This window comes from Somniosus microcephalus, chromosome 12 (genome assembly GCF_052327205.1).
Source record: "Somniosus microcephalus isolate GS21.2 chromosome 12, FLI_Smic_1.0, whole genome shotgun sequence".
Classification (NCBI taxonomy): domain Eukaryota; kingdom Metazoa; phylum Chordata; class Chondrichthyes; order Squaliformes; family Somniosidae; genus Somniosus; species Somniosus microcephalus.
Window position 1 is genome coordinate 226321060 of NC_140998.1, and position 25769 is coordinate 226346828.

Genomic DNA, 25769 nt, shown 5'->3' on the forward strand with positions numbered 1-25769 from the left:
AATCTGCTCCTGTCCCATTTTCCTGAAGGCATGATTCATGAGTAGATATGTTTCCTAGTCTGGGCTGGCTTATTTTGCAGCCCTTTTGGCAATTGCTAAATGGCTGTTCTTCATGTGTTCAGCTCTTCATTGTCGGAGAAAATCAAATCTGGTTTCGTATATACGCACATACACTTTCCAGAAGTGATGATTAGTTAGCAATCAGTGGAAATCCTGGTTAATTTTATTCCCTTCCTTGCAAAAGGGTGCTGAGGTTAATTGTATTAATTTTACCACATTTGCTGAGATCACCAAATTGAACACAGGAGTACAGAATCAAACATGGGAACGTTCTGACCTGTGTGGCTCAGGACTACACTGGGGAGCGACAGCATTTATCCAACGGGTAGTTGGGTAGGTTTGTTTATTAAATATGCTACAACAACTAATGGAGAGGAAAAATAGACAAACACTTTGACTTGTACATAATCTCTTTAGTATTACAGGCAGTCTTGAGGCAGCTATTCTTTAATTCAGGAGCGGTGAGGGACAGTTTTACCGTCACATTCTGCATTTCAGAACCAAAAAGCTCCATCACAGATGGCGTCCCATTTAGAAGAGGATAAAGCTGAAGTTTCCAGGGGCTTCACTGAGGACACTGCCTCAGGTATGGAAGAGACAGCTCCAGTTAAAAAGATCAACAGAGAAACGAGTACTTTGGTTTGTGAAAGTGAAGCTCGTAGTGAATTCAGTAAAGGTATTTGTCCTGGAATAAAGGATTTCAGTAAAGTATTTCTATTTTGAATAATTGAGGGTGTTTTAATGAGGAAGAGATGCTCTATGTTGATAATGTGACCACTACCGTAGTCATTCAAATCAGATTAACACAGTGTCTTGCATTATTATGTAAATGTCTTCAGCATCTTCTGTGCAACCAGAAACAAACCTTACATGCAAGAATATTACAATTAATTGGTTCAATTTTTGTTCATAATCTTTTTGATTTATTCCACAGTTGTCTGTACTGGAAAGATCTTGGGGTCAGCAAATGAGGAAACAACCAAAGAGACTGAAAGCAGAAGACACAGTTTGAGAAAGAGAGAGAGAAAAGTTTACACTGAAGAAAGGGAACTTTGTGACGATAATTACCTGTGTATGTGCAAAGTAACCTATCCATTTCCTCAGGGCAGGAATAATTTATTGGGCGTTTTGGTGTGATGGCATAGGGGCCTTGGTAGGCCGGGGGATTGGTGGAACAATGCAGCATGTCAGAGTGGTGGGACAGGAGTGCAGGCCTGTGTTTGCCCACAAACAGGCACCGATTGTTCTTTATCATTGAGGAAAAACAATCACAAATATGATCCCCAAACTATTGATAATAATTCTGGAATCTTCTAATGAAATATTATAGGACTTTCAGTAATCATAAACTAATGGCCCCTGATTACAGGGAATAGCAGCTCCTTGTCTAAGATATTGAAGCATCCTATACCAGCCTACAGCAGGACCTGGACAACATCCAGGCTTGGGCTGACAAGCGGCAGCTAACATTCAAACTTATGAATGTCAAGCAGTGGCCATCTCCAAAGAATTGACGATGCAGCCAGAATTAAGTTGGGAGTCAGCATGGTTTGGGAAGGTTGTGTGGAGATGATGACATAACTGAAAGGGCAAAGTTGAGAAGTGGCACTGACCCCGAGAGTGATTTGCCTGATGGTTTAGAGGGACTTTTCTAACTGGATTGGCCGATTGAGCTTCATTCAAAGAATGAGGAAGCTTTCACCGATAGGAAGCAAAGCCCAAGGGGGAAAATTGAGTCGCGCCCCGCGGCCGAAATTCACCGGTAGCGCCCCAAGACCCTTGCGTTAACATTGATATAACCACGAATTGTACTTCCAAAAGAAACTTCTAGATCTTTCATTACACTGACAATTTCTCTTTCTTCCTTCTCCAGCAGCTCACCAAGTGCACCGAGATGAGTCTCATCCTTGCCCTCATTGCAATGTTGCTTTTACCACTGCAGAGTTTCTTCAGAAGCACATCAGGAGACATCCTGAATCCTGTGGACAAATTTCAGCAGGACAATCTTCGCCTCCCAGCACAAAATATCTTTGACAACGCGAAAGTGGGCAGGGATCATTCACACTCTCTGTCCAGAGGAGAGAATTTATAAAATCAGGTGATCTTCACCTACGCCAGCGTATCCACACAGGAGGCCGTATAAATGTACTGAATGTGGAGAGAGTTTCACAGAGGCAGGGAACCTCCAGAGACACCAGTGGATCCACACAGGAGAGAGGCCGTATAAATGTACTGAATGTGGAAAGAGTTTCACAGTGTCAGGGAACCTCCAGAGACACCAGCGGATCCACACAGGAGAGAGGCCGTATAAATGTACTGAATGTGGAAAGAGTTTCACACAGGCAGGGAACCTCCATACACACCAGCGGATCCACACAGGAGAGAGGCCGTATAAATGTACTGAATGTGGAAAGAGTTTCACACAGGCAGGGAACCTCCATACACACCAGCGGATCCACACAGGAGAGAGGCCGTATAAATGTACTGAATGCGGAGAGAGTTTCACACAGGCAGGGAACCTCCATACACACCAGTGGATCCACACAAGAGAGAGGCCGTATAAATGTACTGAATGTGGAAAGAGTTTCACAGTGTCAGGGAACCTCCATACACACCAGTGGATCCACACAGGAGAGAGGCCGTATAAATGTACTGAATGTGGAAAGAGTTTCACACAGGCAGGGAACCTCCATACACACCAGCGGATCTACACAGGAGTGAGGCCGTATAAATGTACTGAATGTGGAAAGAGTTTCACAGTGTCAGGGAACCTCCATACACACCAGTGGATCCACACTGGAGAGAGGCCGTATAAATGTACTGAATGTGGAAAGAGTTTCACACAGGCAGGGAACCTCCATACACACCAGTGGACCCACACAGGAGAGAGGCCGTATAAATGTATTGAATGTGGCGAGAGTTTCACACAGGCAGGGAACCTCCAGAGACACCAGCGGATCCACACAGGAGAGAGGCCGTATAAATGTACTGAATGTGGAGGCAGTTTCCCACAGGCAGGGAACCTCCATACACACCAGTGGATCCACACAGGAGGCCGTATAAATGTACTGAATGTGGAGAGTTTCACACAGGCAGGGAACCTCCATACACACCAGTGGATCCACACAGGAGAGAGGCCGTATAAATGTGCTGAATGTGGAGAGAGTTTTACAGTGTTGGGACCTCCATACACACCAGCGGATCCACACAGGAGAGAGGCCGTATAAATGTACTGAATGTGGAGAGTTTCACACAGGCAGGGGACCTCCATACACACCAGTGGATCCACACAGGAGAGAGGCTGTGAAAAGGTTAAAAAAGGGCTAAGATGAGGGGATTAAGGAACAGAGCATATCTCCAACCATATAAGGAATTGGTATGAACAATGTCCAGAAGGAAAGTCTGGTGTAGTCGTGGCCAAAGTGCACAAACCGTGAATCACTAACAGGAATGTATTGAGAGATAACCTATGGGGTCACAAGACCAATGCACACAGGTCACAAGAATTTGCACCCGAAGCCAACTGTGTGATGAAAGAAATGTATACGTGTAATGCACCTAATTGTAAACAGTAGCCACGACTCAGAACAAAACCTGTATATAAGGCAGGAGATTTTCAACGATCGGGAACATTCATCCCAGGATGGGTGTCTTCCCTGTCGACTTGTAAATAAAGTTGTTTTACTGAACGCACCTCCGGACTCCGAGTGATTGATTGGGAATAAGGCGGACGTCGACCCTTTATATCACAGGGTCCGTCTAGGGGAGAAGAAGCTCTCCCGGTTTACCCTTACAACTTGGCGTAGTCGGCAGGATCTACCGGATGGGCTGAGTAGAGACATTGTCTCCTCGCATCGAAGCTCAGGGCCGGAGATCCAACGAATCAGAGGCGGAGTCGGGATACATGAGTAAAGCAACTTGGGTGCATGCTAGGACATTATAGAAATGATAATGTCTGAATAAGTTGAGGAGCTCGGGTTATATAGGATTGGATATAGGGAAAATCCAATCTAGGCGGAGTTAAAACCGCGTAAGCAGGGAAAGGTCCCTGAAGGTCCGGGTGAGTCCCGGAGGTAGGAAACGAGGGAGGAAACTAGCAAATCCACCCTAAAAGGATGGCGAACAAAAAGGACGCCAAAAGATCTAAACTCCCGTATGAATTTGTATGCGCTAGGTATCGACGGACAACAGTAGGGCATAAGGTAACTTGCCGTATGAATTTGTACGCGATAGTATCGGATAACGGAAATTCTGATAGGGGCGGGGTAAAAAGACCCCGGGGAAGTGAGAAAACCTCACGGAAATTCCCGAGCGGCTAGAAAATGCCTGGGAAAGAAATCGACGGACAAACAGGACGGCGTAACGTAACTTGCCGTATGAATTTGTGCACGATAAGTATGAGAAAGTTAAGGAAAAGATGGTAAAAAAAAAAGGGATATGATGACAAGGTAATAAAAAGAATGGGAAAGGAAGGTGGGATCCTGAATGGGTTCCCGACCGACAGAAAGAATGGTGGAGTAAGGAGAGCAAGAATAAGGAGGAGAAAACTGTAGTGGTTCTTTGTCAGGGCCACCTGAAAAATGTGTAAGATTGGGGCCACACGGGAGAGGGAAAAAGAGGAGTTAGTGGAACAGTTAAAAAAGGTAGGCACCAAGTGTGCTGCTGTAATGAAGACAAGGTCAGTGCATAGTGGAAGGAATGATAGGAGATCGATTGGGAGGATTTAGAAAGAGAAACCTAAAGTTTTACCGACACGGAAGTTATTAACGTCTGTGCTAAAACAAATAAAACACAAGATTGCTGAGTGAAAGGAACCTTAAAAAATACTGGGCTCTCAGTTTGTGTGAAAGTGTGTGAAAGTTTTCCTGACTATGGATGTTTAAGAAGTTACAGTATTCCGTTTGTCTGAAAGCCTGTCTTTAAAAAAATGTCCAGTGTGTTTTAGCTCCACCCACTCTTTGGTACAGAGAGCTAAAAGCTGTTTAACCCGTTGAAGACTTGTCTTGAAGGATGGACAAGCGTGTGTTGTTTTAAGTTTGTTAATTGTTTTACAAAAGATAAGCTTCAGTCTTGAAGTTACAGTTGCCAATTTGCCTGGAAGAAAATTAATTTGAATGTTTACAAGGCATGGGTAATTGTTTCCTTGTTAATGTGACTATGGTTTCTTTCTTTTCCAAGTGATACTGGTTAGTTTATAAAAAATTGATCTGGATTGGATTGGAGTTATGAGGTTAATTAACCTATTAAAACCAGGCTTTCATTGTGGCCACGGTGAAATTCTGGTTGGTGTAAATTTGTGTAAACCATATTGAATAAGATATTTAATGGTCTGAAACCAGCCCTTAAAATATTTACAGTCTTGGATATAGCGAACAGGTTCTGGTCCATACCATTGGCAGAGGAATCACAAGGGAAATTCGCCTTTACCGTCAGGGATAGACAATATACATGGACCAGGGTCCCACAGGGGTTCCATAATAGTCCAAATATATTCCACCGTGTACTGAGTCAAGCCTTAGACGAGTTAGACCTATCAAAGTACCAGAGCGCCCTACTCCAATATGTCGATGACATAATGATTGCATCAGAGGATGCCAAAGGACACATGGGAGCATTACTAGCCACCCTCCAGACATTTAACAAAGCTGGCTTTAAATTGAGCCCAAAGGGCACAGGTTGGACTGTCCAAAGTAAAGTATCTAGGACACGAAATTAGCCAGGGGTATAAGGCACTCCCGCAGGAACAAAAGGCAGCCATAAAAGACAAGCCAAGCCCAGTGACCGTCCGGGGAGTGAGGAAAGTGTTGGGACTATTTAATTACTGCAGGAATTTTATATCAGACTTTGGAGGGAAAGCAGAGCCGATTCAACGGTTAGTTAAAGGGGGGAGACCCACCACCGATAAGATAGAATGGGAGACGGAGCAGGAGGAAGCATATAGGGCCCTTAAACAGGAATTAATAACAGCCCCTGCCCTAGGATTATCAGATCCCACTCGACCCTTCCACCTATATTGTGATTTAGATCATGAGAGTGATTCAGCCGTGGTAATGCAAGATCACGGAGGGAAACAGAGACCCGTTGCGTATTACTCTGCAAAAAAAGACCCAGTAGTGAAGGCGATGCCACGATGTGTGGCTGCAATAGATTGCGCCACCCGGGCGGTGTGAGTAAGTGAACCAATAGTGATGATGGGAAAGGTAATTTTGCATATCAACATACGTTAGTGGGACTACTCAACACAGGAAAATTGTGGACGATATCGGATAGCAGGAAAGCTAAATGGGAAACGATATTACTCCCCAGGGATGGAACTGTGATAATACAAAAACATCCCGGGGTTAATCCAGCCACGGGCATATTAACGGAAGGAGAAGAGCACAGTTGTCAGATGAAAATGGAGGAAGAAATAGGGAGTGGAGTAAAGGAAGACCCACTAGAAAATCCCCATATGGTCATCTATGTAGATGGATCCCGAAAATATATCAACGGAGAACCCAGAACAGGGTGGGCAGTAGTAAATTAAGAAGGAAAGACCCTGTTAAAAGGAGCCCTTTATGGGGATAAGTCAGCACAGGTAGCGGAACTAGTGGCTTTAATAAAAGCGTTGGAAATAGCAAAAAAACAAACGGATAAATGTTTATACCGACAGCCGTTATGCCTTCGGAGTGGTGCATGATTATATGACACTATGGGCCAGAAGGGGGTACATGACCTCAACGGGAGAGGTAGTAAAACATGGAAAACTAATAGAAAGGTTAGTTAAGGCTGCACAGGCACCTTTAGAGGCAGCGGTAATTAAAATAAAAGCCCACACAAAGATAGAGGATATGGACTCACAGGAACCCCAGGACCAGGCCCCTATAGGGAATAGGTATGCAGATCTAGCCGCCAAATTAGCTGCGGAAGAAATGCAACCAAAGGATGTGTTTAAAAACGAAATAAATATGGTCATGACAGTCAGTGGGGTACAGGAAGTGAATATAATGGAGGTACAAGAAAATACTAGTAAAGAGGAAAAAGAGAGATGGAGACAAGCGGACGCTCGACTACAGGATGGAATCTGGAAATGGGGCCCCCGTAACCAGGTGGTGGCACCGGAATGTTGCAGACAACAACTGATGGCGCTATACCATGGTGTAACACATACTGGCAGAAGTAACATGTTGCACCTACTGACACAGTACTGGTGGTGGCCAAAGATGGGTCGGGAAGTAGCGAAATATTGCCACCGCTGTATAATATGCGCTAAGAATAATGTAGGACAGAGATGTAGAGTTAGAGTAGCAAACCAACCCAGGCCCCAAGGACCCTGGGAAAACTTACAAATTGACTTTACCAGCAGGACCGGGGGAAGAAATATTGCCCGGTAATAATTGACCAATTTACCAGGTGGGTGGAAGCTTTTGCCACCCAAGATTGCTCTGCAAAAACAGTTGCACTAATATTGGCTACCGAGGTTATACCCCGTTGGGGAGTGCCTCTGCAAATTGACTCAGACAACGGCACTCATTTCACCGGTAAAATAATGAAACTTGTAAGCTGTTACACGTAACACAAAAATATCACATACCATATCACCCCCAGAGCTCGGGGATGGTAGAAAGAATGGACACTGAAAAACGCGCTGACAAAAGCCATCCAAGAAACAGGGAAGGGATGGTCGGAATTATTACCCAGCATACTAATGAGGCTGCAAGCCACCCCAGGACGAACGACTGGACTGACCCCCTACGAACTAATGACAGGACGAGCTATGAGACTACCAGAGGATTTGGCTGGAGGGGTGAGTGAACCAGGACCAGTACAAGATAGATTAAGTACAACTAAATCAGGAGGTACAAGCACTGAATAAAGAAGTAAGGAACCAACAACAGATTAAAGATCTAGAAAGGCAGAATGCTGGACTTAAACCAGACGAGTTGCCCAGAATAGGTCAACAAGTAATGACGCAAGTTATCGGAAGAAAGGGAATGGAACCCCGTTGGATGGGGCCATATACTGGATTAATGACAAGTGATACGTGTGTTTGTCTACAGGAACCGACGGGTATGCGATGGAAGCACTGGACCCAGGTGAAACCATTTAACACTAAAGACCCCCATTCTACCCTCTCCTCTAGGGGAAAGAGCTCGGAAGACGACCAGACCTCTGTTTAAATTACAGATAAACGTGGATCCAGTGAGATGGATTATTATAACTACTCTGATGACAACACTTATAAGCCCAAATAACGGGCTGAAAGAAATGGACTGCAAGTTAAGATCCCCTAGTGGAGACTCCACAAGGAACTTCATTATATCACACAGTTACGAGTGTGAAAAACAGGAAAAGGATGTTACAGGTGTAACGGTATCTGGGTGAACTTGGATCAACGACCATGCGGACCCTGTAGAATGACAGGTACCAGCAATATGGTAAGATGTAATAGACACTGGCAGGTGTTGGGTCAAGTAGGGGGAGGATATATCCTGAGCTGCACGGACAATATCATAAGATGGACTATTGTACACGGCATTACAACACCTCAACCAACAACAAGAAGGATCACACCACAAGGAGTAACCCTAGAACCAGCAACACCCCCAATCACAACAACACCTGAAGAACGAAGGTGTCCGAAATGGACGCCTGGGCCCGAAAATGGACTGGTGTTATTTACCGAGGGAGAACAATTGTATGATAATGTGAGACATGAAATTGTACCGGTACTAATGAACTTAACCATGCTACAATGGCCAGGATATTGTGAAAGATTTACTAAAACTAGAGAGTTGTATGCATATATGATAAGGAATGTAATTAACCAAGCTGCTGATGCAACAGGGGCTTCTAGTTTCAGGGGACATGCTGCATTCCACCAAAGAATTAAGAGGGGCTTAGGAAACGATGTACTCACGGGAATAAATACGGGGATGTCATTCATTAATGCCCTGGATATACAAGGAGTCCAGAGTAGTGTGGAACAATTACAAAGGGTAATACAACAGATTTTAGAGAAAGAAACTGGTTTGCTTCAACAAGAATCAGAGTTGGGAGAACATACGATAAGGAAATTACTCGAGGGAATCAAAGTTATAGAAACCATGTTGGCACTATCAACAAACTAAACCATAGAGATATGAGGAACAGGCAAAAGATGGGGTAGGGAGAAACTTGTGCCATGCCTATGGCCAATGGACCACCGGACAGTTAAAACACAATCTGGCACAGATACAACGAGGTGAGGGACCAGACTGGATTAACAGCACACAGCTCTATGGCCTGAGCCAGAATCCAGGCCCTCTGAGTGCCTGTACCCTCAAGGGGATGACCAGAGTATATCCAGTGATACAAAAATGCAAAGCAGAAGTGACAGCAATGATAGGCATGGTACTCATGATACCAGTGGTGAGACTAGACACGACTCCATACCCACAGTACCAGGTAACAAACATAGGCATAGTGAGGGGTGAGACATACCTCCAATACTATCCAATTGATACCTATGCCATCAGGAAGAATGGTACTATAAGAGGAGTCTCCCTAAACGGATGCCATGGGAAAGGTACGCTTAAGATATGCCCACATCCGGTAGGAGAAGGCACTAAGGATGAGTGCAGCTATAATAAGACAGAGGGGTGCATGTTGGAATTATCACATCGATCACCATCACACCCGCTCGGGATATAGAGGCAGAGGGGAGTATTGTATAGCCACCACAGAGACTGAGCACCAATATAGTAACCTTGTATGTGTAATCACAATGCCTAACTTCTGCTTTACACCAAAGATCCCTGTGACAATTGGACACACCAGATTGGTGTATGTACACTCAAGGGAGGAAATGAAACTAAATGTGACAGATAGTTTAAGGGACGAATTGGTCAATTATGAAGATCCGGTGGGGGCTCCAATACCCCGCCTGCAAGGGGATCTGCAAGAGATAAAAGAGGGCTTAAGTAAAATGGTGAAACAATACGTAATGTTGCAAAGGAACCTTGGGGAACTAGAAAGGGACATAGAAGTAGAACTACAGGAGGTCCCATGGTATAAGAAGCTGTGGGATTGGGGGATGAATGTCAACATCCACCCATGGGACAGCATTACGTCTCACATACTAGTTACAGTACAATTGGTTTTGGCGATAGGAATGGGAATAGCAGCATGTGCCGCCTGTAAAAAACGTAGAAAACAAAAAAGAAAAAAGGAAATGGAAGCAATATACATGACCTTGATAAAGTAGTAATGTATGCTGTTCGATGGTAATTGTTACAGAAACCTCCTGGGCAGATACCCATCGAGCAGACAGACTATTACTACGAACAAGCGAAGGCTTGGGAGAAAGACCTGCTTAATGGATGTATAGTACTAATAACATTAATGCTTATAACCTATGTAATTGGATGGATGATATGTCGATGGAAAAGATGTCGGGCTGCGCAGATTCAGGCCCGAGGCTGTCGGCGATTCCCAGGAGGCCGTCATTCCAGTGTGACTCCGGGAATCCGCCCCCAGATTTGTTCCCAGGCGGGCCAATAGCAGAAGGTCATCCCCCGGGGGTGGGAGGGGGAGGGGCGGGTGATCGATCACACATCGCTTCCTTGCACTCCGCCGGTCAAGCTCCCAGCTAGGCCGCACTCGAAGCCTGGGACTCGCCTGAGCCCGAGGCCCTGCCCCAGGCCCCCTCCTCCCTGTACCCCTTCAGCAGCTGGTTGAGCAGGGTCTTCTCGTTGGCCCCTTGCCGCCGCGCGAGGAGGGGCGGCAGCGGATTGCGCCGGTACTCGATGACCGCCATCTTGGCCCGGTCCAAGTTCTCCCGGGTGGGAATCTGCATCATCCACACGGAACTCCCCCGCCGGTGGTCCTGGAATCGCGGAGCCAGGACCTTGAAGAGCTTCGGGATGAGATCTTTCTCCTGACAGAAACAGAAAAAGAGGTTTATTCCTAGAAATATTCCGCTCTTCCCCTCCCCTCAACCGGGCCCAATAAGAACTCTCCCTTCTCAGTTACAGCTCACTCTCGCCTCCGAGTCAGAAGGTCATGGGTTCGAGCCCCACTCCAGAGACTTGAGCCCATAAACCAGGCCGACACTCCCAGTGCAGTACTGAGGGAGCGCTGTACTGTCGGAGGGGCAGTACTGAGGGAGCGCCGCACTGTTGCAGGGGCCGTACTGAGGGTGCGCCGCATTGTCGGAGGGGCTGTACTGAGGGAGCATTGCTCTGTCGGAGGGGCAGTACTGAGGGAGCACCGCACTGTCGGAGGGGCAGTACTGAGGGAGCATCGCACTGTCGGAGGGGCAGTACTGAGGGAGCGCCGCACTGTCGGAGGGGCCGTACTGAGGGAGCGCCGCATTGTCGTAGGGGCAGTGCTGAGGGAGCATTGCACTGTTGGCGGGGCAACTGAGGGAGCATCGCACTGTCGGAGGGGCAGTACTGAGAGAGCACCGCACTGTCGGAGGGGCAGTGCTGAGGGAGCGTTGCACTGTCGGAGGGGCAGCACTGAGGGAGCGCCGCACTGTCGGAGGGGTAGTGCTGAGGGAGTGCCGCACTGTCGGAGGGGCAGTGCTGAGGGAGCGCCGCATTGTCGGAGGGGCAGTGCTGAGGGAGTGCCGCACTGTCGGAGGGGCAGTGCTGAGGGAGTGCCGCACTGTCGGTGGGGCAACTGAGGGAGCATCGCACTGTCGGAGGGGCAGTACTGAGAGAGCACCGCACTGTCGGAGGGGCAGTGCTGAGGGAGCGTTGCACTGTCGGAGGGGCAGCACTGAGGGAGCGCCGCACTGTCGGAGGGGTAGCGCTGAGGGAGTGCCGCACTGTCGGAGGGGCAGTGCTGAGGGAGCGCCGCATTGTCGGAGGGGCAGTGCTGAGGGAGCGCCGCACTGTCGGAGGGGCAGTGCTGAGGGAGTGCCGCACTGTCAGAGCGATTCACTGTCAGAGGTGTCACCTTTCAGATGAGAGGTTAAACACGAGGCTCCGTCTGCCCTCTCAAGTGAATGCAAAAGATCCGCAGCCACTATTTTGAAGAGGAGCAGGGGAGTTCTCCCCGCTGTCCTGTGACCAATATTTATCCCTCAACCAACATCTGGTGATGATCACACTTGTATGTGGGAGCTTGCTGTGCACAAATTGGCTGCCGGGTTTCCTACATTACAACAGTGACTACACTTCAAAAAAAAGTACTTCATTGGCTGTAAGGTGCTGTGGGACGTCCTGAGGTAGTGAAAGGCGCTATAGAAATGCAAGTAGCCAAGGCTCTTTGCGATGGCCAGCGCGGCGAGATCGCGGGCGTGGCGGAGTGACGCTCGCGACACAGGCCGACCCCGAAGACCCCGCGGGCCCCCTCCCCCCCCACCCCGCCCCCGCGCCAGAGATACTGACCGTCAGCCAGAAGTCGGCCATCTTCATGGCTTTCTCGTCCGTGTCCCCTCGCTTGGCGTAATCCACCAGCTGGAAAGCAAGGGCAGATCAGTCAAACCCGCAGGCTCCTTCCCAGCACAGACAGAGGCCAGTCGGCCCCTCGAGCCTGCCCTCCTTCTGTACGCGAGCAATCCCCAAACCCATCCCACTGCCCCGCTCTCTCCATCGACAAATATTGATCCCAAATTCCCCCTTTCACAGAGGCCATGGTCTCGGCCTCAACCTCCTCCCCATGGATTCAGTTACGTGGGGGATTGGAGAAGCTGGGATTGTTCTTCGAGCAGAGAAGGTTTAGGGCAGATTTAACAGAATCATAGAATGATACAGCGCAGGAGGAGGCCATTCGGCCCATCGTGCCTCTGTTGGCTCTTTGGACCCACTCCCCTGCTCTTTCACCAGAGCCCGGAAAATGTTTCCTTTTCAAGTATTTATCCAATTCCCTTTTGAAAGTTATTATTGAATCTGCTTCCACCGGCCTTTCGGGCAGCACATTCCAGATCACAACTGTTGTGTATGTACCTTTAAGAGAGAACTGCTTTTATACTGCAGTACCGGCAGTGATCACACCTGTATATAAAGCCGTAGCAGGCTTCTGTACTTTCAGTTCCAGCATACCCTCTGTTCAGTAAACACCTCTTATTACCATTCTCCTGCAGTCCGTGTGTTATTGATACGCGGACACTACAGTGGCGATGAGCAGGTTCGAACTCAGTTGCAGTACTGCATCACCTCACGGGGATCCATCCCTGAAAAGAAGCTTCTTGGAGGTCGAAGCCAGAGCAACGGGTGTCGACCGTGGGCAACCGCCCAGTGATCCATCGGAGTTCAGTGAATCGCAGGGGAAGCTGTGGAGAGCTGGGCTTGGCTCCCCAGTCAAGGTGTTCCAGCAAATCGTGCTGGTAGCAGGTAGTGCGCTGACCCTTCCGGACTGCGGCGGGCTGGAGCTCGATCGAGCGGCTCTGCAAGGGGGCCGTGCAACGTCGTCGGGAAGGAAAAGAGAGAGAGAGGGTGGAGCGCAGAGGGCGCGGTTGGTGCTCAAGAGCCGGGCAGCGTTAGAGAAAATAAAAGAGGGGAAGGAAAAGAGACGCGCCAAAGCCGCGGGGCGCCGCCATTACTATTTAGAACACTCGGAGCAGCATTGGCAGCAAGGGGAAGAAGGAAAAGCGCGGGAGGCGCCATTTTAATCCATTGGGGAAGAAGGAAAAGCGCGGGAGGCGCCATTTTAAACCACCCAAGATGCCGAAGAGTGGCAGTATCACTGCTTTCGACAACGAAATAGAAGACTGGACCACGTATGTGGAAAGAAATGAAGTGTACTGCAAGGCAAATGGGGTGGCCGATGAAAAGAAGGCGTCGGTATTATTAAATTTGATGGGCGCGAGAACGTACGGCCTATTGCGGAATTTAATTACCCCAGCTAAACCAATGGAGAAAAGCTTTGAAGAGATTGTCAATATCTTACAGGAACATCTAAACCCGACACCGCTGCTGATAGCAGAAAGATTCAAGTTCCATAAAAGAAACAGCACAAAGATGAGAGTAATGCTGACTATCTTACGGAACTACGCAAGTTATCGAAGCACTGCCAGTTCGGAGCAGGACTGGCAGATACCTTAAGGGATAAGTTTGTCTGCGGGCTCCAGAGTGAAGGAACCCAGAAACGGCTACTTTCGGAAAAGGACCTTATGCTAGAAAAGGCTTTCAGCATTGCAGCATCCTACGAAGCAGCAGCACGGGGAGCTGCGGAAATACAACAGAAACCGCAAGAATATAGCACCAATGAAATGGCATATGGAGCAGAAAAGTGCTATCGCTGTGGCAGAACAAACCATGACCAGAAGGATTGCTGGGCTAAGGACAAAGTATGCAGGCAATGTGGAAAAGTGGGACACATAGCATGAGTCTGCAGGTCGGGAAAGAAAACCAACACTAAAAGAACTACTAAGGAAAAGTACAAGAAAGTACAAAAGATGACGGACAGTAGTTCAGAAGACCAGAAGAGTGATAATGACTCCGGGAGCAGGAGACTAAGTTGTCTAAAGTTACACAACGTGATCGCAAAGGAGGATCACCGAACCATTTGGGTCACCCTCATGATAGCAGGGTCCCAAGTAAAGATGGAATTGGACACAGGATCAGCCCCAACAGTCATGAATCGACGAGACTACGAGCGGCTATTCTCACACATTCCCTTGAAGGATACGTCCATTGTCTTGAAGACATATACGGGGCAAAAAGTCTACCCCAGAGGAAAAATAAGGGTGCCCGTTAAATACAACGGCAAGGAAACACAGGAACTGTATCTATATATACTACAAGGTGGAGGACCGCCATTATTGGGACGTGAATGGATCCGGAAAATACAATTGGATTGGCATTCCATTCAGGCGCTAGCTGTGGCTGACAAAAAGGATGACGACGCCACACCTGGACGACTGTCAAAAATTCTAACTGACGTGAAAGAGGTGTTCCAGCAAGGACTTGGGACTCTAAAAGGCGTGACGGCAACGATAAAAATTGAAGATAACGCAAACCCTAAATTTTTTACGGTCAGACCGGTACCGTATGCGATCCGCCCAGCCGTCGAAGCAGAGCTGGAGAGTCTGGAGTGTGCGGGTGTGCTGTCCAAGGTGGACTGGAGCGAGTGGGCCACACCCATCGTTCCTGTAATGAAGAAATCATTGAGCAGCACGCCTGGGGAACCGAAGAAGGTTCGCATCTGTGGGGACTTTAAGGTAACTGTGAACCCAGTCCTTCAAACAGTACAATATCCAGTTCCGCGGATAGAAGATATTTTCGCCTCACTATCTGGAGGGAAACGCTTTACGAAGATTGATCTGGCCCAAGCGTATCTACAAATGGAGGTAGATGAATCATCTAGAAAATACCTCACGATAAACACTCACAAAGGTCTTTACCAGTACAACCGACTGGTATTCGGGGTAGCATCAGCTCCGGCAATTTGGCAGAGAGTGATGGAACAAGTCCTGCAAGGGATCTCGGGGACCCAGTGTTATTTGGACAACATCCTGGTTACGGGCGGAAATGACAGTGAACACCTTGCCAACCTGGCTCACTAGATTACAAAAATATGGGCTACGAGCCAACCGCCCCAAATGCGAGTTTTTCAGGAAACAAATCTCGTATTGCGGCCACGTGATTGATGAAGAGAGGTTACATAAGTCCCCAGACAAGATTGAGGCAGTAGTCAGGGCTCCAGCACCGGAAAATGTGTCACAACCGAGGTCGTTCCTCGGGTTGGTGAACTACTACCATAAGTTCTTGCCAAACTTGTCTACAATTCTGCACCCGCTGAACGCCCTGCTGCAAACTGGAGTAGCATGGAAATGGAGTGATGAGTGTAAGCGTGCCTTTCAGAAATGTAAATGCCTAATCACTTCAAAAGAAGTATTGGCCCACTACAATCCATCACTACCGATTCGGTTTGCATGTGATGCGTCTCCCTACGGCATTGGAGCAGTGCTGTCGCACAAATTCCTTGACGGTTCAGAGAGGCCAATAGCCTTTGCGTCACGCTCGTTAACTTCAGCCGAGCGTAACTACGCCCAGATTGACAGGGAGGCCCTCAGCCTGGTGTGGGGGGTGAAGAAGTTCAATCACTATCTGCACGGGCAGAAATTCACCTTACCGACTGATCACCAGCCTCTTGTCTCCATTTTTAACCCAAAGAAGGGCGTTCCGGTGATGACGGCGCAACGGCTGCAAAGATGGTCCCTTTTTCTAGGGGCACATCAATACGACATAGAGCATAAGGGCACGAAACAGCATGGAAACGCTGATGGGCTGTCGCGCCTGCCGCTGCCTACGGTGGAGGAAGCACCTACAGTGGACCCTGTTGAGATATTCCATTCAACCATAGTCGAATGTCTACCTGTTACAAACTCAAGTATAGAGAAGGAAACCCGAAATGACCCGACACTCTCTCGGGTCTATGATTTGATGGCAAAGGGATGGCCAGCACATGGCGACTTACTGTTGCCAGCATTCTCGCCAAGGAGAGAACAGCTGTCAGTGTGCCGGGGGACCTTGATGTGTAGATCCCGAGTGGTAATTCCACCCAAGTTGAGAGAAAGAGTGCTCAATGAGCTTCATGAGGGTCAGCTGGGAGGGGTAAAAATGAAAAGCCTAGCCAGGGCATTTGTGTGGTGGCCGGGAATCGATAAAGAAATCGAGGAAATGACCAAGAGATGCACAGGATGCGAGAAAGTCCAAAACGCTCCACCACAGGCCCCACTACACCCATGGGAGTGGCCCTCATCTCCATGGCAACGGGTACACATTGGTTTTGCTGGTCCATTTATGGACTCAATGTTTTTAATCGCCATGGATGCACATTCGAAATGGCCAGAGGTCATCAAAATGTCCTCCACCACCACGGAGAAAACTATTGCAGTCCTACGGACCATCTTCGCCAGGAATGGCTTGCCAGAACAGATTTGCTCCGACAATGGACCACAGTTTGTGTCCGAGGATTTCCAGAGGTTTTTGAGGAATAATGGGGTAAAGCATTACACATGCGCCCCACATCATCCAGCCACAAATGGATTGGCTGAGAGGTTTGTTCAAACCTTTAAAAAAGCAATAAAGGCGATGTATAACGACAACATACCACTGCAACACAAGATGGATAATTTCTTGTTTGCTTACACATGCGACACATGCAGTCACCAACCAAGCTCCAGCCATGATGTTCTTTAACCGAAGGTTAAGATGTCGCCTGGACTTGCTCAAACCAAACATAAGACGAGATGTTGAGAATAAGCAATTCCAGCACATCAATGAAAAGCCAACCAGGAGCTTCAAGATAGGGCAACCAGTCTTGGCCCGCGACTACCGAACAGAAAAATGGCAGCCAGGAACGATATGCACACGGCAGGGACCACTAATGTACACAGTGGACGTTGGAGAGAGCATCGTGAGACGCCATGCTGACCAGATTCTGGAGTCACAGGAACAAGTCAAACCCATACCACGAGCATGCGCACCTGGTGATGAACCCGAAGTACAGATTGCGTCTACCTCAGAATCAGTGGTATTGGAATCTGACGAACCAACCAATGACAATGAGCCAGAATCGACTCCGCCGCAAGAACAGGATACTCGAGAAAGGCGCTATCCAGACAGGATCAGGAAGCCTCCTCAAAGACTGAATTTATAACTGATTACTTTCAGCTGATGTATATAGTACAAAGAAAATTGTAATTGTAATTAGTTATTATTCAATTGTTAAATGAATGTTATGTACTGTTTATCTAAAAGGGGAGGAATTGTTGTGTATGTACCTTTAAGAGAAGAACTGATTCTATACTGCAGTACCGGCAGTGACCACACCTGTCTAAAAAGCCCTAGCAGGCTTCTGTACTTTCAGTTCCAGCATACCCTCTGTTCAATAAACACCTCTTATTACCGTTCTCCTGCAGTCTGTGTGTTATTGTTACGCGGACACTACAACAACAACTTGCTGTGTAAAAAAAAATCTCATCTCCCCTCTGGTTCTTTTGCCAATCACCTTCAATCTGTGTCCTCTGGTTACCGACCCTTCTACCACTGGACACAGTTTCTCCTCATTTACTCTCAAAACCATTTATGATTTTGAATACAATCTTCCCCTTAACCTTCTCTGCTCTAAGGAGAACAATCCCAGCTCCTCCAGTCTCGCCACATAACTGAAGCCCCTCATCCCTGGAACCATTCTCGTAAAGAGCAGCGTTCAAAATCATGAGGGGTTTTGATCGAGTAAATGAGGAGAAACTGTTCCCACTGGCAGGAGGGTCGGTAACCAGAGGGCACAGAGTTAAGATAATTGGCAAAAGAACCAGAGGGGAGATGAGGAGATTATTTTTTTACGCAGCGAGTTGTTGTGATCTGGAATGCGCTGCCTGAAAGGCCGGTGGAAGCAGATTCAATAATAACTTTCAAAAGAGAATTGGATAAATACTTGAAAAGGAGATATTTGCAGGGCTCTGGGGAAAGAGCAGGGGGAGTGGGAACTAATTGGAGAGCTCTTCAAAGAGCCGGCACAGGCACGAGGGGCCGAGTGGCCTCCTTCTGTGCTGAGAGATTCTATGGGAGCATTCCGTGCTTCAACACCTCTGTGTACAGAAATTTCTACTAATCCCTCTCAGAACACTCGTTAAATTGATGGGCTCACGTCACTGACTCCCCAAGCACAGGAAATTTATTGTCCCCATTCACTCCATCAAAACTCATTCTCATTTTTAAAAACCCTATTAAATCTCCTCTTAGCCTTCTCTGCTCCAGTGCAAATAGTCCCAGGATCTCAAGTCACCTCTCTGGCTCAGTGGGTAACACTCGCTCTCGCCTCAGAGTCAGATGGTCGGTTCGAGCCTCAGTCCAGAAACTTCAGTACATAATCCAGGCCGACACTCCCAGCGCAGTAATGAGGGAGCGCCGCACTGTCGGAGGGGCAGTGCTGAGGGAGCGCCACACTGTCGGAGGGGCAGTACTGAGGGAGCGCTGCACTGTCAGAGGGGCAGTACTGAGGGAGCGCCGCACTGTCAGAGGGGCAGTACCGAGGGAGTGCCGCACTGTCGGAGGAGCAGTACCGAGGGAGTGCCGCACTGTCGGAGGAGCAGTACTGAGGGAGCGCCGCACTGTCAGAGGGGCAGTACTGAGGGAGCGCCGCACTGTCAGAGGGGCAGTACTGAGGGAGCGCCACACTGTCAGAGGGGCAGTACCGAGGGAGTGCCGCACTGTCGGAGGAGCAGTACTGAGGGAGCGCCGCACTGTCAGAGGGGCAGTACTGAGGGAGCGCCACACTGTCAGAGGGGCAGTACCGAGGGAGTGCCGCACTGTCGGAGGAGCAGTACTGAGGGAGCGCCACACTGTCGGAGGGGCAGTACTGAGGGAGCGCTGCACTGTCGGAGGGGCAGTGCTGAGGGAGCGCCACACTGTCAGAGGGGCAGTACTGAGGGAGCGCCACACTGTCAGAGGGGCAGTACCGAGGGAGTGCCGCACTGTCGGAGGAGCAGTACTGAGGGAGCGCCGCACTGTCAGAGGGGCAGTACTGAGGGAGCGCCGCACTGTCAGAGGGGCAGTACCGAGGGAGTGCCGCACTGTCGGAGGAGCAGTACTGAGGGAGCGCCGCACTGTCAGAGGGGCAGTACTGAGGGAGCGCCGCACTGTCGGAGGGGCAGTGCTGAGGGAGCGCCACACTGTCAGAGGGGCAGTACTGAGGGAGCGCCGCACTGTCAGAGGGGCAGTACTGAGGGAGCGCCGCACTGTCAGAGGGGCAGTACCGAGGGAGCGCCGCACTGTCAGAGGGGCAGTACTGAGGGAGCGCCGCACTGTCAGAGGGGCAGTACTGAGGGTCGTCGTCGTACGTGTCTTCACACTGTTCCCTTTGGGGAATTGTATTAAGTGGCAGAAGGATTTCTGGCCGCGTTAACGCTCCTTCAGTGACCGTAACCATCTTCATACCAGCCATTAGGGCGGAAGAGTTTTACGGGCTCCCACAACCCATACGAGGGGGGGGGGGGGGGCTACCCACACCCACGGACGCAAGTATCCCGCTGGATGTCAACCCAGAATTTAGAGCCGGAGCTCCGACTCCACTTGTCGGGACTGTCTGGAGTGGGGTTCGAAACCCTACACCTTCTGGCCCAGCGGCGGGGATGCTACCGCTACACCAAAGGCCCACTCCAGTACTGAGGGTGCGCTGCACAGTCAGAGGGGCAGTACTGAGGGTGCGCTGCACAGTCAGAGGGGCAGTACTGAGGGAGCGCCGCAATGTCAGAGGGGCAGTACTGAGAGAGCGCTGCATGGTCGGAGGGGCAGTACTGAGGGAGCGCCGCACTGTCAGAGGGGCCGTACTGAGGGAGCGCCGCAATGTCAGAGGGGCAGTACTGAGGGAGCGCTGCATGGTCGGAGGGGCAGTACTGAGGGAGCACTGCACTGTCGGAGGGGCAGTACTGAGGGAGCGCTGCACTGTCGGAGGGGCAGTACTGAGGGAGCGCTGCACTGTCAGAGGGGCAGTACTGAGGGTGCGCTGCACAGTCAGAGGGGCAGTACTGAGGGAGCGCCGCACTGTCAGAGGGGCAGTACTGAGAGAGCGCTGCATGGTCGGAGGGGCAGTACTGAGGGAGCACTGCACTGTCGGAGGGGCAGTACTGAGGGAGCGCTGCACTGTCAGAGGGGCAGTACTGAGGGAGCGCTACACTGTCGGAGGAGCAGTACTGAGGGAGCGCCGCACTGTCGGAGGGGCAGTACTGAGGGAGCGCTGCATGGTCGGAGGGGCAGTATTGAGGGAGCGCTGCACTGTCGGAGGGGCAGTACTGAGGGAGCGCCGCACTGTCGGAGGAGCAGTACTGAGGGAGTGCCGCACTGTCGGAGGGGCAGCACTGAGGGGGCGCTGCTCTCTCGGAGGGGCAGTACTGAGGGAGCGCCGCACTGTCGGAGGGGCAGTACTGAGGGAGTGCGGTACCGTCATTCGAATAAGTCGTTAAACCGAGGCCTCGTCTGCCTTCTCAGGTAGACATAAAAGACCCTGCGGCCACTATTGGAAAAAGAGCAGGAGAAGTTATTCCAAGTGTCCTGGGCTAATATTTATCCCTCAACCAATAATCAGTAAAAACAGATGATCTGGTCTTTTAAAAAAATGCATTCATGGGTTGTGGGCGTTGCTGGCAAGGCCAGCATTTATTTCCCATCCCTAGTTGCCCTTGAGAAGGTGGCGGTGAGGTGCCTTCTTGAACCACTGCAGTCCGTGTGGTGAGGGCACTCTCTCAGTGCTGTTTGGGAGGGAGTTTTTAGGGAGCCTCTTTTCCAGGTTGAATCGCCCAAGTCTCTCCACACAACTCAGTCCCTCTGGCACCGGGGATCGGTCTCGTGGCTCTACTCTGTGATGCCCCTAGTAGTCGAATGTCTCCCTTATGTCTGTGTGTCCAGAACTGGACCCAGTACATTTAAAAGAAAGACTTGCATTTATATAGCGCCTTTCACGACCACCAAACATCCCAAAGTGATTTACAGCCAATGAGGTACTTTTGAAGTGTGGTCACTGTTGTAATGTAGGAAACGCAGCAGCTAATTTGTACACAGCAAGCTCCCACAAACAGCAATGTGACGATGACCAGATAATCTGTTTTCTAGTGATGTTGGTTGAGGGATAAATATTGGCCAGGACACCGGGGAGAACTCCCCTGCTCTTCTTCGAATTAGTGCCGCGGGATCTTTTACGTCCACCTGAGAGAGCAGACGGGGCCTCGGTTTAACGTCTCATCTGAAAGGCGGCACCTCCGACAGTGGAGTTATCCCCAGTGTCCTGGCCAATATTTACCGTTCAATCAATATCACTAAAACAGATTATCTGGTCATTGTCACATTGCAGTTTGTGGGAGCTAGCTGTGCACAAATTGGCTGCCGCGTTTCCCACATTACAACAGTGACAACACTTCAAAAGTACTTCATTGGCTGAAAAGCGCTTTGGGACGTCCGGTGGTCCTGAAAGGCGCTATATAAATGCACGTTGTTGATTCGGGGGAAAGCAGAGTAACAGCAGCCTGGGCAGACGGCAGGAAGGAACAAGATAAACGGGGTGTTCGAAGGGAGGAAGTGATTACCTTCTCAGTGTAAAACCTCATCTCATCAGCCCGGGCCAGGGTGGTTTCAATCCTCTCGTGTCGCACCAACGCTGTCACAAGTTCCGCAACATATCGATCCGGGACCGGGGTCCGAGCCCCATCCGACGGTAAACTCGCCCATGACTGATCCAGAGGGCAGCGGTGAGATGCATCCTTCCGAGGGGCCGGGAGTCTGGGGGGGATCAGAGACCGGAGCAAAGGTGAGAATTCAACCGTCACAATCCCAGCGTCACGTCACAGCGCGACCCAGAAACACCCTGATCCCGTCCGCCATTCATCACCGTCCCCGTCCCACACTGATCACCGACCCCCCGGACCCCGTCCCACACTGATCACTGCCCCCCCCGGACCCCGACCCACAATGATCACCGCCCCCGGACCCCGTCCCACACTGATCACCGACCCCCCGGACCCCGTCCCACACTGATCACCGCCCCCCCGGACCCCGTCCCACACTGATCACCGCCCCCCCGGACCCCGTCCCACACTGATCACCGCCCCCCCGGACCCCGTCCCACAGTGATCACTGACCCCACCCCGGACCCCGTCCCACACTGATCACTGCACCCCCCCCGGACCCCGACCCACAGTGATCACCGCCCTCCCAGACCCCATCCCACACTGATCACCGACCCCCCAGACCCCGTCCCACACTGATCACTGACCCCCCAGACCCCGTCCCACACTGATCACTGACCCCCTGCCCTGGACCCCGTCCCACACTGATCACCCCCCCGGACCCCGAACCACACTGATCACCGCCCCCCCCCCGGACCCCGTCCCACACTGATCACTGACCCCCCGCCCCGGACCCCGTCCCACACTGATCACCCCCCCGGACCCCGAACCACACTGATCACCACCACCCCCCCGGACCCCGTCCCACACTGATCACTGACCCCCAGCTCACTTGGGCTGCTAACTCTGGTTGCAGGTATTCCTGGAGATATCATCACATGAACTCCAACCTCCAACCACCCTGCCCGGTCAAACAGCCTTCCCCCCCGCCCCCATCTCCCACTTGCCTGGATGAGTGCAGCTCCAACAACACACAAGAAGCTCGACACCATCCAAGACAAAGTAGCCCGCTTGATTGGCACCCCATCCGCCACCTTGAACATTCACTCCCTCCACCACTGGCGTACCGTGGCTGCAGTGTGTACCATCTACAAGATGCACTGCAGCAACTCGCCAAGGCTTCTTCAGCAGCACCTCCCAAACCCACCACCTCTACCACCTAGAAGAACACACTCGCCTCTGAGTCAAAAGGTTGAGGGTTCAAGTTGCACTCCAGGGACTTGTAGCATATAAATCCAGGCTGACACTCGAGTGCCATGCTGAGGGAGTGCTACACTGTCGGAGGTGCCGTCTTTCAGATGAGACGTTAAACCGAGGCCCCATCTGCTCTCTCAGGTGGACGTAAAAGAGCCCATGGCACTATTTCGAAGAAGAGTAGGGGAATTATCACCAGTGTATTGACAATATTTATCCCTCAACCAACATAACAAAAACAGATTATCTGGTCATTATCACATTGCTGTTTGTGGGAACTTGCTGTGCACAAATTGGCTGCCGCATTTCCCACATTACAACAGTGTCTACAGTTCAAACTTAATTGGCTGTAAAGTGCTTGGAGAAGTCAAGATTGGTGAAGTCAAGTGTAGGTCCCTTGCAGTCAGAATCAGGGGAATTTATAATGGGGAACAAAGAAATGGCAGACCAATTAAATACATACTTTGGTTCTGTCTTCACAAAGGAGGACACAAATAACCTCCCAGAGATGTCGAGGAACATAGGCCTAGAAATTCAGTGGGCTGCGCCACCAGTTAGCACCTTAAGAGGGCGCTAAGTGGGTTGGCAGCCACTGGCCATGCCTCCCGCTAAATTCAGCGGGATGCGAATGGCGGCGCTAGCCGTTAGCACTGCGCCACTACCGATGACGTCATCGGTGTGCGCAGCGCCCCACTGACGCCCCGATCGCGATATTAGATGCGCCCCCTGCTTTAACGCCGGACGCTATGTGCGATCAGTTCAGGGGGGCCTACCTGCGGCGATAAAGGCGCTAATTAAAGGAGAGGTGCGGGGCAGCCATTTCTGTTGCTGGCCGCCTGCCAGCACCTCTCCGCACTGCCGTCCCCGGCCTCCTGAGCACCCCCACAACCCCCTGCGGAGTGCCGACTGCGTTCCAAGAGCCCGGCACTTCTCCTCGGCGCCGGGCTCTTTTGCCGGCCTCGGGAGCCCAGCTGGGCCCCAGATCGCACTGCACAAGGCCCCTCCCCTTTAAGAAGGGAAGGCCTGCAGTACCGCAGCGCAACGTGCCGCAGTGTGTGGCGCTGCGGCACGTTGCGCAGCGATATTCAGTTGCAGCGCCCCAAGAGGGATGCGGGGCGCCTCCAGTAGCACCGCGCTTCCCTCTGGGGCGCTCCAACTGAATTTCCGACGGACGGCTGCGACTGCTTCCAGGGCGCTACTTTTAGCGCCCTGGCGAGGCTGGCGCCCCAAACGGGGCTATAGTGAATTTCTAGGCCATAGGGTCTAATGAAAGGGAGGAACTGAAAGAAATCAGTATTTGTAGGGAAATGGTGTTGGGGAAATTGACGGGATTGAAGGCCGATAAATCCCCAGGGTCTGATAATCTACATCCTAGGGTACTTAAGGAAGTGGCCCTAGAAATAGTAGATGCATTGCTGGTCATCTTCCAAAATTCTATAGTTTCTGGGACAGTTCCCATGGATTGGAGGGTAGCTAATGTTACCCCACATTTCAAAAAAGGTGGTAGAGAGAAAACGGGGAATTATAGACCGGTAAGCCTGACATCAGTAGTGGGGAAAATGCTAGAGTCCATTTTAAAAGATGTAATAGCAGAGCACTTGGAAAACAGTGACAGGATCGGACAAAGTCAACATGGATTTACAAAAGCTAAATCGTGCTTGACTAATCTACTGGAATTTTTTGAGGATGTAACTGGTAGAATAGATAAGGGAGAACCAGTGGATGTAATGTATTTGGACTTTCAGAAGGCTTTTGATAAGGTCCCGCATAAGAGATTAGCGTGTAAAGTTAAGGCACATGGGATTGGGGGCAAGGTACTGACTTGGATAGAGAACTGGTTGGCAGACAGGAAGCAAAGAGTTGGAATAAATGGGTCTTTTTCCGAGTGGCAGGCAGTGACTAGTGGGGTACCGCAAGGATCGGTCCTAGGACCCCAACTATTCATAATATATATTAATGATCTAGACGAGGAAACTAGATGTAATATCTCCAAGTTTGCAGACGACACAAAGCTGGGTGGGCGTGTGTGCTGTGAGGAGGATGCCGAGAAACTCCAGTATGATTTGGACAGGTTGGGTGATTGGGCAGATGCATGGCAGATGCAGTACAATGTGGATGAATGCAAGGTTATCCACTTTGGTGGCAAAAACAGGAAGGCAGATTATTATCTGAACGGCAATAGATTGGGAGATGGGAAAGTGCAATGAGACCTGGGTGTCCTTGTGCATCAGTCGCTGAAGGTAAGCATGCAGGTGCAGCAGGTGGTTAAGAAGGCAAATGGTATGTTGGCCTTCGTAGTGAGAGGGTTCGAGTACAGGAACAAGGATGTCTTGCTGCAGTTGTACAGGGCCTTGGTGAGACCACACCTTGAGTATTGTGTGCAGTTTTGGTCGCCTTATCTGAGGAAGGATGTTCTTGT

The 25769-nt window shown here is 50.2% G+C and overlaps 1 pseudogene; it reads right to left on the minus strand.

Moving 5' to 3' along the window:
* Positions 1-386: 386 nt before the first annotated feature.
* LOC147110217 (large ribosomal subunit protein bL17m-like) lies at positions 387-22397 on the minus strand (annotated as a pseudogene).
* Between the last annotated feature and the right edge of the window lie 3372 nt (positions 22398-25769).